Genomic DNA, 14,366 nt, shown 5'->3' on the forward strand with positions numbered 1-14,366 from the left:
ATATGAAAATATGTGGCCTATAAGGCCTCCTGCTTATGTGATAATGTGAAGCACATATTCAGATTACAAACTTGTTCTGTGCTGTGAAGGTAAAGGTCAAAAAATGTCCTACCTTAGTTTTCAAAACCTTCCACAATGACTCTCCCCATGTCAAGTCCATTTAACTCCTGAGAGTCAACTTCTTGCTCAAAGCCATGAGCGAGCATGTGGCTGTGATGTTTAGCCCCCTTCTAAGGCTGTTCTGAAGACTCTGGCTGTCGTGCCTATTTTTTCCTTCATTTTGAGTGTTAACCTGGGTGTCCTCCTAAGCCTTGTCTACAAAGCTTGCTGCCACCAAATGCGCCTTGGTTCAGGCATGTTCAAAAACCATGTTTCTGAGGGCTCTTTGTTGTTGTTTAGTACAACTGATGCATAGGATGTTAGTTTACGGAACATTCCACCCACTCTTTTGCTAGTTTAATCCCTCCAGTCATTTCTAGTCCCAAACTCCCTACCTTTTTACATGATGTACAGCCCAACTTTGAATTCTGCATGACAAGCCAGGCGTTATATGTTTGCTTGTTCTTAAACTGCAAATTGCACCTGCTCCGAGCACTTTGTCGGTGGATGCACTACCCCCCCTGCCCCCCAGATCCCTGTCTCCCTCTCCCGCTGAGTCTGACTCGCTAGTAGGACTACTAGATGGTGGAGGTGCCGGTGGTGATGCTGAACTGGCAGGATTAGCGTTGCCATCAGGAACAGTTTGCACCTCACTCCTCTTCTCCGGCATTGAAAGTTCTTTGGCACGTTCTGGGTTCGATTCCCCATCTTTCTCTGGATTTTTGGGTTGAAAAATGTCCAACTCGATTGCCTTTTCTTATCAATGTTTTATTTGGCTTTCCCACAACTCTAATTCAGTAGGGAGACGACTAGACTAGGCTACGTTACGTGATTACGTAGGGACCTCTTCACTAGCTGACCTCCACTACCAAGACCTGTGTAAAGAACATTTACTGACCAAACCGGACGTCCCCATAACCTCTATGTTCAAATAAGAGAGCAGGTCTGAAATCAGTGTGGCAGGATAGGAGGATTACATAGAAGGACCGCACTTTTACATGATGGTCTTTCTGTGGGGGGCGGGAGAAATAGCAATGGGACAACTTGATATAATGCAGATCGCTTTTTATTAGAATGTATGCAGTGCTAACAGTGAAATAATTAATAAATCATGCCGTGAGAGGTACTGGATCTGGGCAAATAGGTGCCGGAACAAACAAAGTCAAATCTGAGAGGTGCCGGTTTCTGTTCCGGAAGGATCCGGCTCAAATTAAGCACTGTGTGTAAGTAGGGGTAAACATGACTAGGCAATCAGGATAGATAATAAACTGAGTAGCAGCAGCGTATGTGAAGTGTGTGTGTGTGTGTGTGTGTGTGTGTGTGTGTGCGTGTGTGCGTGTGTGCGTGTGTGCGTGTGTGCGTGTGTGCGTGTGTGTGTGTGTGTGCGTGTGTGCGTGCTTGTGTGTGTTTGGCGTCAACATCCATGTGTGTGTGGTCTCCCGAGTGGCGCTGTGGTCTAAGGCACTGCATTGCAGTGCTAGCTATACCACTAGAGAGCCTGGTTCGAGTCCAGGCTCTGTCTCAGCTGGCCGTGACCAATTGGCCCAGCATCGCCTGGGTTTGGCCCATCGCTCTCTAGCGATTCCTGTGGTGGGCCAGGTGCATGCATGCTGACATGGTCTCCAGGTGTACAGTGTTTCCTCTGACACATTGGTGTCTTTCGGAGGACGCACGGTTCTTGACCTTCACCTCTGCTGAGTCCGTACTGGAGTTGCAGGAATGAGACAAGACTGTACCTACCAATTGGCATTTGGGAGAATAAGGGATAGAAAATGAAATAATATCCACGTGTGTATGTCCGTGAGTGTTCATTGAGATTGTGCAAGAGAATAATTAAATCATTCATTAAGGGAGTCAAACGCAAATAGTCTGGGTAGCAATTTGATTTCCCTGGCTTGGGGTTAGAAGCTGTTAAGGAGCCTTTTGGTCCCAGGCTTGGCACTCCCGTACCTCTTGCCATGCAGTAGCAGAGAGAACAGTTTATGACTTGAGTGGCTGGAGTCTTTGACAATTTTCAGGGCCTTCCTTTGACACCATCTGGTATAGAGGTCCTGGATGGCAGCAAGCTCAGCCCAAGTGATGTACTGTAGCGCCTTGCAAAGTTGCCATACCAAGCGGTGATGCAACAAGTCAGGATGCTGTCAGGGTGCAGCTGTATAACTTTTTAAGGATCTGAGGTCCCATGACAAATATTTTCTGCCTATTGAGGAGGAACAGGCATTGTTATGCCCTCTTCTGTCTTGGTGTGTTTGGACCATGACAGGTCCTTAGTGATGTGGACACCAAGGAATTTGAAGCTCTCGACCTGCTCCACTACAGCTCCGTTGATGTGAATGGGAGCGTGCTCAGTCCTCCTTGCCTTGTAGTCCATGATTAGTTATTTTGTCTTACTCACATTGAGGGAGAGGTTCTTGTCCTGGCACCACACTGCCAGGTCTCTGACCTCCTCCCTATAGGCTGTCTCATCGTCATCGGTGATCAGGCCTACCACCATCTGCAAACTTAATGATGGTGTTGGAGTCATGCAGGGCCATGCAGTCGAGGGTAAACAGGGAGTACAGGAGCCCCCGTGTTGAGGGTCAGCGTGGCAGATGTGTTGTTGCCTACCCTCATCACCTGGGGGCGGCCTGTCAGGAAGTCCATGATCCAGTTGCAGAGGGAGGTGTTCAATCCCAGGGTCTTTAGTTTAGTGATGAGCTTGGAGGGCACTATGGTGTTGAATGCTGAGCTTTAGTCAATGAACAACATTTTCACGTAAGTGTTCCTTTTGTCCAGGTGGGAAAGGACAGTGTGGAATGCAATAGAGAGTGTGTCAATTTTTGTGTGGAGTGTGTGGATTTTTTGGAGCGGTACAAAAAAGGGAGTGGGTCCAGAGTTTCTTGGATGGTGCTGTTAATGTGAGCCATGACCAGCCTTTCAAAGCATTTCATGGCTACAGATGTGAGTGCTACGGGGCAGTAGTCTTTAGGCAGGTTACCTTGGCGTTCTTTGGCACAGGGACTATGGTGGTCTGCTTCAAACATTTAGGTATTATTACAGACCGGTGTCAAAGAGAGTTTGAAAATGTCAGGGAAGACACTTGCCAGCTGGTCAGGACATGCTGTGAGTACGCGTCCTGGTAATCTGTCTGGCCCTGCAGTCTTGTGAATGTTAACCTGTTTAAAGGTCTTATTCACGTCGGCTACGGTGTTTAATCACACAGTCATCCGGAACAGCAGGGGCTCTCGTGAATGGTTTGTCGGAGGGCGTAGCAGGATTTCTTATAAGCATCCGGATTAGTGTCCTACTTCTTTAAAGCGGAAGCTCTAGCCTTTAGCTCAGTGCGGATGTTGCCTGTAATCCATGGCTTCTGGTTGGGATATGTACATACTTTTACTGTGGGGACGACGTCGTTGATGCACTTATTAATGAAGTTTGTGACTTATGTGGTATACTCCTCAATGCCATCGGATGAGTCCCGGAACATATTCCAGTCTGCCCTAGTGACACAGTCCTGTGGCTTAGCAACCGCTTCAACAGACAATGGTACTTCCTGTTTGAGGTTTTGCTTGTAAGCAGGAATGAGGAGGATAGAGTTAAGGTCAGAGTTGCCAAATGGAGGGTGAGGGAGAGCTTTTTATGTGTCTCTGTGTGTGGAGTAAAGGTGACTAGAGTTTTTTTTTTCTAGTTGCACATCTGGCAGAAATTTGGCAAAATGGATTTCAATTGCCTGCATTAAAGTCCCCAGCCACTAGGAGTGCCGCCTCTGGATGAGCATTTTCTTGTTTGCTTATGGCCTTATACAGTTAATTGAGTGCGGTCTTAGTGCCATGCTTTGGTTTGTGGTGGTGATGTGGACACCAAGGAGTTTGAAGCTCACGACTCGCTCCACTACAGCCCCGTCGATGTGAATGGGAGCGTGCTCAGTCCTCCTTGCCTTGTAGTTCACAATTAGCTCTTTTGTCTTGATCACATTGAGGGAGAGGTTGTTGTTCCCACCGGTGCGGGGAGATCCTTCGCGTCCGACTCATTAAAGGAAAATCCTCGTCCAGTTCGAGGTGAGTTATCGCTGTTCTAATGTCATAGGAAATTATGGATGAAACATTAAGTACAAAAACCATCAAAAACAGAGCAAAAAAAACACACAAAGTAGCACAATTATTCAGGAGCCCGTTAAACGACGGCCATCCCCTCCAGGATGAGTGTTAACTCTATTTTGTGTGGCACTTGTTCATTTTATTTTGAAGGGCTTTCAATTTATTGATTGAATACTTTTATAATATAGAGCACTTGTATTTTTGGCACTTCCAATCTAATCTCGAAGAAGGTATCTGTATTTTGTTTGCAAAAATCACAGCTTGTAAAAGCAAGTCTGTTTGACATTATCCCCAGATCTGTGTCTGAATCTCATTTTAGTACCTGCGCATTCACTCTCTCACACTCACACACACACACACACACACACACACACACACACACACACACACACACACACACACACACACACACACACACACACACACAGAGTCCCCCAACAGTCCATCGACTCATCTCCCACACTCCCAGGCTCCAAAACAGCCACGGCTGTCCCAACATGACATCATCAGGGTCCAGAGTGTCCGTAGTTGTTGGACCGGCTCCAGACGGAGAACATCCAGCCAATGCCTCGCCAGCGTGTCACTCAGAGCCCCAGACAGGCAGGACAGTGTGATAGCCCAGGGATGGGAGTCGGGAGTAGGGAAGAGAGGGAGGAGGGAGTGGGAGATTGACAAGGCCCCTGGCACCCATAGGGGATTAAAGTGTCTGAGGAGATGAGCCTAGGGGTTGGCTCAAGGGGCCTAGGGGTCTCAGTCTGTTCAGTTCAGTCTAGAATTAACAGCCTAGGCCAGTAGAACATGTCATTAGCAACTGGCATCACCTTAAGCATTGGGTTTAATGACAGAGTCAGTTGAAGTCTCTAAATTTCCTTTCTAAGGACTAAACTAATTCTAACTAATTATTAACCACCTAGTTTATCTTTTATATTACCTTGAGTATGACTTACTATGTGTAAATCACCTCAAAGTGTTTGGCAAGTAACCGACATGTCTGTAGTTCAAATCCCAGAGCCGACAAGGTGAAAAATATGTTGATGTGCCCTTGAGCAAGGTACTTAAACCTAATTGCTCCAGGGTCGCCGTTGATAATGGCTGATGCCTGGCTCTGAACCCATTCTCCGAGGGTGTCTCAGAGGGAGTCGGGATATGCAAAAAACACATTCCCAAATCACACATGCTTAAAGTAGGACAAATAAAAGCACCCACCAAATAATTATTTTATAATTACATCAAACAATAGCTGCTCTACTTGAAAATGACTTGATTAGTGAACCTGTTGACTTCGAACTGCCTCAACTTCCTCATTGTCCAATGAACTCATCAAGATGCAAAGTAACCCAGTGCTATACTGTGATAGAAAGGGTTCATCATGTTGAAAGTGCATAAGCAGCATATGCAATAGGACTAACAAAGCTGGCCTCAGTCAACTATTACACAACACACTTGATCTCTTGAACGTCAGAATATATTGCCTGAATAAATCTAAAGATGTGGCTGACATGCAGCATATCACCCTCCATAAAATACCTGCCGCTGATCAAGGTAGAAGGATCATGACTTTTCCCAGAGTTGGCTTGGTAGCGAGGCCACTTCAGTGTGACAGACATTTCCAATTAAAATGGGTAAATAACTTTTGGATTCATCTATTCCACCTGGCCCAAGATTTATCAGTCCATCTTCCTTTAAATCCGCTCACCCCCAAAATGGTAATATCACAGATTTGGATTCCTCGGTAAAATGTATTCCGCGCTCCAATATCCTGCCTCCATTTTAATCTCTCCTACTTCTCAGTGGTCTGACACAAGGCCACCCAACATGGGTCCTAAAAACACTTATATTACAAACAATACAATAAGACAGACAGCTAAAGCAATGTTCTCAACCTCTGTTTCTGCCCCTTATATTTGTTTTTGTAAACTGTGGTTGGTTTGCTAAATGTAACCTTCAATACTTTTATTTTTTTGCTGTGGTAGCCTTCCATGGCTCACTTTGGGTGGAAACCAAGATTGAGAAGTGCTCAATATTATCATAAACATATTCTCATAAACCACAAGCCTGTATGTCACTGTATCAACTCCCCAACCATTAGTTTTTGTTAGGACAAATTGCTAGCTTCAGCCAAAATTCAAGAAACAAATTATGATAGCAGGGTGGAACTTTTGAACAAACTCCTGTTTTGGGGGTAAATCAATGAAGTGACTCATTAACGTGATGAATGGCCACAAAATTCCCAGGTTCCCTGCATCAAAGGACCCCCTGGCATCCCTCTTGTGGGCCATTCCGGGTGAAAGCAGAGCATTTAAAACATGCTGCCCCTCGGTGCTGAGGCAAGCAGCTCCGCCAGCAAAATGTTCCTTTTTTCAACTCCAGAGGCTCCATGGACCCATTCTACTGTTAACATAAAATCGTTGAATTTAGCTGTGGATTCAGGCACTCTCTAAATTTGAGAAGGTACAAAGAGAGGGGAGGATGGGGTGTGTGTGTGTGGGGGGGGGGGTCATCGTTTTAAACTAAACTAAATAGGCTCCATTATTATTCAGTAGTGAGTAATTACACTTAAAGTTGACAACACTCGCAGGCTTCAAATCCATCTTGTTGACCGTGAAGGCAACTAATTAAGTGGAATTATAGTTTATAATGGTGGGGATCAATAGGAACGATTTGGACGATGCATCATTGTCAGGCCGGGACTCAAGGAGATACGTTTTGCTGTGCGGTGTGAGATAACGCAGTCGGTAGTGACGTTTTTGTTGTTGTTGCATTATGTGCCGTCCGAAACTGTACGCAGACACAGTAGTATCAGATCTGCAGATACAGAGCAGATGACTTCACAGTGCACATATTTGTAGGCGTGTTTGATTGTGTGACTCACGGTCTATCGTAAACCCTATGGATGCAACCTATGATATAGTGCAGGGTTCCCCAGCTGGCGGCCCGCCAAGTTTTCTGAGCAAAAAATGTATTATGCTGGGCATAATAGACTGAAGAAACACCAGGAAATCGGCTCCAAGTGATTGTAATTGAAGAAATCTATTCTTTAATTGAAGAAAGTATTCCCACGCAAAATAGAGACAGGTGATCGTATACAAATATAAGCATGGCTTGAAATGATTATGTTTTAGTCAAACATTATATATGTTTGGACTTCTTGTAGTCAATTTGCAGTCTACGTTTTGGCCGACCGACCATCCGCTCAAGAAAAAATTGGCCCGCGGCTGAATCTAATGGATGATCCCTGATATAGTGTCATTTTAAGGACCAATCAAGCATCATCATCATCATCATTCATGATCAACATCACTATTGTCAGCATTCCAAAGGGACAAATCATGTTTACACTGTAAAAGATTGTAGGTTCATTTTCAAAGCTTACTTACAGGTACACTCCATTGGCCAAACTGAGGCCCTATACTAAGATTTATGTTTGTAAACAAAGTATTGGCATAGACATTTGCCAGGGGCCGCCCAGCTGTTTACGAACTGTGGGCGGAAACAGAGATTGAAGGACTGCACCATTCAAAGACATTGTTACCTATTGACTACTAAATGACACCTCAAAAGAAACGTGTGTGTGCGAAATGTGTCAAACATTTCTCAAAGATGAGCAAACAAGCAAACTACCAGATGGCGAATTCAGTAGACTGATTGTACAACAATGGCTCTGGCTTACAACAAAAGAGTGATGGCTGAATTACAGTGTAATGAGTAGAACATCCGAGACTCCCTTTGCAACCTGAAGCAATTATCACATTCAGCTGTTGCTTATACTATATTGACTTCTTTCTTGTTTCAAGATAGCTCTTACATCTGATGCACAACACCTTGGGCTGTATAAATGCTAACTGGCCACAAAAAGCCACTTTTCAAATCTGTAACGCAACAAAAAACTGTGTGTGTGGGGGTGTGTGCATTGTCACACACTCCAAATAAGCAGACATATAACAGGATTCTTTATGTTTACATGAGCTGGAGCTGTGGTCAAATACATACCGTCACCTCTGCAATGTGTGGGTGTGCAGACTGACTCACGATGCCAAGCTGATTGAAGGGTGCTGACAATTTAGTGCCTTGAGCCCAGGTAGCCTTTCCCAGCAGATTAAGATTATACAGAGAGGTGTCAGAAAATACTGGCCACTAGGATTTACTATTTTTTCCAGTTTTCCGTTTTTTTTAATATCAAATATAACATTTCCATTACACTACCAGAAGGCAATCAGTGTTGTTGCACTAATACCAAAGCAATCAATGATGTTTTCCCAGTATAACACTGATTAAGTAATCGGCATATAAATGACATTTTTTGTTACATACCGATACCAGTGTTTGGTATCGGTATGTCCACGTGTTTGGGTTGAATTAGGCCCTTTGTATGCCAACACATTTCAAATGAGTTTACTAAAGCTTAAGTGTGATGTGACATTTAATTTACCTCTTCATTTCAACTTCAAATAAAGAAGCATGGTGATACAAACATCTAGTCATATCTGAAAGGCTAAACAACTCTATTTGAACCTGACAAGAATAGGTTAGCATGCATATTATCTAGTCTATATGAAGCTCAACTTAAAGTTGAAGAAGTTAATTTTACCTCTCGAAACTCTAGCCACAGGCTTACATCAGCGTATCATCGTCCTGTCCTCGAGAAAAAGTACCTCAGTAGTTATCTAATTAACTGTAATTATGCTAGGCCATTCTCAGAATCGATTAAAATGAGACCACTTTGAGAACACTTATCAGACAAGAGTCCTTCCCCCCGTCACTCTGAATTGAATGGACTTGATGGGACAGTTTCTATGGAGACCAACAACAAGGGCAAATCAGGCGAAGTTCATTTTAGTGGCGAGGTGCTATTGAGGTAAGGTTAAAAGTCTTTGGTACAGTACAATATGATGACAGCGGAAGGCTGAAAAATAGTTGCAGGTGTGGAGACTAAAGAATGACATAAAAAGGATGGAGAGGATTCCCATCAATCAAATACATCATTTTTTTCTATGTCCAAACTAGCATACCATGTAGAATGCTGCCCAATACATTGGTTCACTCTATGTAGTATGCTAGTGTGGACACAGGAATAGAACCCAGAAGTAAATAAATAGTACAAATAGTATAAATGATCAAGTAAAGCTAACATACCCCATACAGCGTGTGCTCACAGAGACAACGCTGTGTACTTTCCTACCGGATTTTTGATTCTCCCATTTCCATTACCTTAAGCCCCGTAATCTTGATGTTTTGACGGGGAGGGAGATTGCATTGGAGGGCATCATGTTCAAACAGGGCAGCTTAGTCTGGTACAGTATAGTAACGTGCAGCACACACCACCACTTTGTTTTTCCAGATATGAAGTTATAGGATTCTGCACCTGGCAAAAGAGAGGAGTCGATGGAGTAAACGCCTTATATGAGTAATTACTTTCTAATGAATGGAGGGTAGCAGTTAAGTTAATATCTGCCAGTGAAAGGATGTTTGAGATTCTGCAAAGCTGCTATAGGTGAGCCCACAGGTAAAAAGGTCTTACAGATGTGATCTAACTGGACAATACTGCTGTAAAACTAAGCAAGGTGATTCATATGATGAATTGTGTACACGGTTACAGTATTTACGTTATAATCAGTACATGTACAGTATAAAACAGTATACATTTGAGGTAGAAGTCATCAGTCAAGCATCCAGAGTTTACACTTCATATTAATCACTGTACTTGCCTACCATTCCAAACTGACATAACCCTGTGGAAGCTCATTGCTTACCATTCCAAACTGACGTAACCCTGTGGAAGCACATTGCTTACCATTCCAAACTGACGTAACCCTGTGGAAGCACATTGCTTACCATTCCAAACTGACGTAACCCTGTGGAAGCACATTGCTTACCATTCCAAACTGATGTAACCCTGTGGAAGCACATTGCTTACCATTCCAAACTGACGTAACCCTGTGGAAGCACATTGCTTACCATTCCAAACTGATGTAACCCTGTGGAAGCACATTGCTTACCATTCCAAACTGACGTAACCCTGTGGAAGCTCATTGCTTCTCACACTCAAACTATTTGATTTCTCCAAAAGTGAAATAGCATCTACACTTGAGTTCGTGGCCCAGGAAGTGAGTGCCAACAACAGTGTCCATATAGCTAAATATTGACTGCACCACCCAATTCCAAGGCATCATTCGGCAGTCTCACTCGCTCTGTGAAACATGAAAGAAATTATCACAAATCTCAAGTATGTTTTTCCCTCCTTCGTCTTCTCCCAGGGGGACTGGTGGTCTTTTGTTTCATTCAGTTTAGTTTTGCGGAGCTCCGGTCAGATGCATTCCCTTGAAGGACCCGTCTGTTTTTTTGCAACGGCCTCACTCAACTCCTTATACTTGATGGGAAAAGAACCAAAAGAAAAGGGTGCACCTCCCTATGGTTAGTCAGAGCGCGTCACACTCCAGTGTATTACGGAGCTGAATCGATATCTGAATTTGAACGCATCGGTGGCATCTGATGCGTCCGCCTCCAGGGCCTGAATTTTCTCTATCTCTCTCTCTCTCTAATGATTAACAATGAGGTAGATAACAAAGTAGTATTTGACAGTCAAACTGATTCGGTTATGTTTGAGTGGCCCTTGGGTTCAGACAGTCTTTTAACACGAGACTCACTCAAACTCGATCAATTCTTGCTATCTTTGTCCATCTTCAAGGCTACCTGCTAGTGTTGGCCTGGGCTCACCGATACCATGAATAGGTTGTTGTCGCTGTTTGGAAGGGAATTGTATTCTTGTTCTTTGTCCTTCAGACACAGCCTTTCAGACACAATATTAAGGGTGTACTTTCCCTGAACTCTGTCTATTCAGTGTTTTCCCATGACTATGACCATGCATTGTTCATGTGTGGACTTCATGTTGTGTTCCCTCTTTCTGGTTTGATAAGTTTATCAGAGTTTGTTGATTGAATATCTCTTGAGAACTGGCTTCATAGGTGCTACCAACATACAAAATGGTCTAGCATCTAACACACTATCAACATGCTATCACGAGCTGAGTGAAGCATCTGGCACTGTGTACTGTAGTTCTAGTTACATTTTCCAATTTGGTCTCTGGATCGTTCGGGTGCTTTAGTATTCATTAAGGGGAGTTCCTTGTTGATCAATCACTGTCGCTTGGGCTTCTCTGTAATTGTGGGCTTCCTTAATCATGACGGACGTCTCATCCTCTTCATTGTCACACAGGTCTCAGGAGAGAGAATGTTCCATGACTTTCACACCTTCAACCTCAAGGTAAGGCTCCATGCTTTATAACTCCAGATTGGTTTCGGGATGTTGCTCTATCAGTCTACAGTTGATATAAAGGACTGTGGGTTTGATTCTGTAATAGCTGCCTGTCTATCGAATGTACACAAGGAGGACAGACATTGTGTGTAGACATTGACACATGTCTACGCGGTATCACAGTGCAACGCGCTATGTTTACTGGGATGTGACAACTCATTCTGACAACACAAAAGTGACATGAATGTAAAACAGCCCACTGTCGCAATACCAAGATAGCTACAATGCAGTACTGACATACACAACAGACTACATTTAACCTTCCACATAAATGCAAGGTCTTATTTGTCCACCTGTGCACACACCTGTCTGATTGTGAAAACTGGAAGTGTCTTCCTGTGGTAGGGAGTGGTTATGTGGTTGTATGTTGTTACAGTCATGAAAACCATTACTAAGGGAAATGAGCTACTGTGTAAATACTGCAATGCAGGTTTGATTGAGTTTATCCTGCTAACATAGTTTGGTAGATGAAGACAGACATGAAGAAGACAGTGGCATTGTGGGTAAATTGTAGATAATATAAGACTTCGTATTGTACGGACTTGTCTTTTCCAGAAGTCTAATATTACACTGACACACTGAATCGTATTCAAATGAGAATGTTAACTGGCTGACGGATAATATCATAGGTTACTATTTATACTGCAAAATGAGCAAGAAGGCAAATTGTAATTTATATGAAGAAAAATCCCATTGTATTGAAAATGCCATTCCATTTTCAAACTATGATAAAGTAACACTCATTTGATATGGTTGACTGCCAGCCGAATTCATTATTTTTGTTGCAGAGTTCGACACACATTTGATTTCCTTAGTCTTTAAATTGACAATTATATGTGAGGCCTTACTCTTGAGAAATCCAGAATGTCTCATTTTACTCACTGGCTTATGAGTTAACATTGAGACTCGTCCTATTCATTTTGACAACATATTGACAGACATGTCAATGACCTACAGGTACATTCTATGACACATAGACAATGAGTAACCAAATATATCTGCAATATGAACTAAACAATGAAGTTGCCTGTGTCAAAAGTACAGTCTGTTAGTGAACTGATGAAGCTTCAACATTGACCTAAGGGGAGCGATAACAAGGTGTTGTGTGATATTTCCCTAGGTTTAAATTTGACAGCAGACCTGTATGCAGTATAGTATTAACTACGGCATGTTTGAATGAGACAGTCCTCAAGTGTGGATGGATTAACTTGGAAAATGCTCACTAACAGGGATCTAAACACATTTGTGCACAAAATTTGAGAGAAATTTCTGGGATTTTGGAGTAAACATGGGACCAACACTTTACATGTTGCATTTATATTTTTGGTCAGTGTAGATACTGAGTATACAAAACATTAAAAACCATGGCATAGACTGACCAAGTGAATCCAGGTCTGGTGGTTTGGAGATGACAGCCTAATACAGGCAGAAGCATGTATTTTCTACGAAATATATTCCCATGTAAATGTATTCTCAAATACAACATTTTCTCTGTTATGCGGTGTACACTGACCTGACATGCATGATTGTTGATGACACTCCGATGTTCAAAAGAATGGAATTAAATGGTAGTGGTGGCAGTGGTGTAAAGTACTTAAGTAAAAATACTTTAAAGTACTACTTAAGTAGTTTTTGGGGTATCTATCTGTACTTTACTATTTATATTTTTTACAATGTTTACTTTTACTCCACTATGTTCCTAAAGAAAAGAATGTACTTTTTACTCCATACATTTTCCCTGACACCCACAAGTACTTGTTACATTTTGAATGCTTAGCAGGATAGGAAAATGGTCCAATTCAAGCACTTCTCGAGAAAACATCCCTGGTCATCCCTACTGCTTCTGAAATTAAATGATGTCTGAGAATTGGAGTGTGCCCCTGGCTAACTGTAAATAAAAAATACAAATAAGACAACTATTCCTTCTGGTTTGCCTAATATAAGGAATGTGAAAGGATTTATACTTTCACTTTGTCTTTTGATAGTATTTTTGAGCAATTCCATTTACATTTGTTAGTTAAGTATATTTAAAACCAAATACATTTAGACTTTTACTCAAGTAGTATTTTACTGGGTGACTTTCACTTTTATTTGAGTCATTTTCTATTAAGGTTTCTTTACTTTTACTCAAATATGAAAATGGGGTAATTTTTTAAATAGTCTATAATGCGAACCACAGCAGCACTCAACTCAGACAGCGGTGTGAAGCCGACTCCAGCTGCTGGCAAAGTAATTCAAAGCCTATACTTCGTCACCCAGGATGTAACTTTCCAGTGATACTATTTTTGACAGTTAATGTTGTTATTAAAACAAAATGAGACAACCTCATAGTAGAATAGTTGACCTATTTACCTAGTCGGCTTGTGTGTTCTATGTGAGAACTCTTCCTCTTGAGGCGCATTCAAGTTGCGAGAGCCATAGGAGGGAAACATTAATTCAATAGCAGGAAAACACTTTTGGCCTTTGTTAAAAAAGAGGGGAATCACAGTTTTACAATACTACCACGTTTATTTCCCTACTACTTCAGTTTACAACTGGATTTTCAAGCATGGTTTAGGTGTAGCTGTGCAACAGAGCTCTTAAAGTGACAATATCGAAGCCAGTGGCCATCGAAGGTGAACATTTGTCCACTGAAGTCGGTTACGACGCCAAACTGCAGTCAGGTTAAGGTGAGGACGACGAGCACGCAAATGAGCTTCCCTGAGATGGTTTCTGACAGTTTCTGCAGCTGTTCTGGTGGCTGGTCTCAGACGATCCTACCGGCGTTGTTACACGTGGCTGTGGTTGTGAGGCCGGTTGGACATACTGTCACATTCTATAAAACGACGTTGGAGGCAGTTTATGGTTGAGAAATGAACATTCAATTCTCTGGCAACAGCT

General features: G+C 42.6%; 1 protein-coding gene across 39 annotated transcripts in view; it reads left to right on the plus strand.

Moving 5' to 3' along the window:
- Positions 1 to 14,366, plus strand: part of LOC112214694 (receptor-type tyrosine-protein phosphatase delta) — a 905,847-nt gene that overhangs the window by 588,148 nt on the left and 303,333 nt on the right. For all 39 annotated transcript variants that reach the window (XM_042298333.1, XM_042298345.1, XM_042298336.1 and 36 more), the window contains exon 8: positions 11,388 to 11,435. The gene's annotated coding sequence lies outside the window, so the exon portion shown is untranslated. The remainder of the gene's footprint in view (positions 1 to 11,387; positions 11,436 to 14,366) is intronic.

Source organism: Oncorhynchus tshawytscha, linkage group LG15, assembly GCF_018296145.1.
Source record: "Oncorhynchus tshawytscha isolate Ot180627B linkage group LG15, Otsh_v2.0, whole genome shotgun sequence".
Classification (NCBI taxonomy): Eukaryota; Metazoa; Chordata; class Actinopteri; order Salmoniformes; family Salmonidae; genus Oncorhynchus; species Oncorhynchus tshawytscha.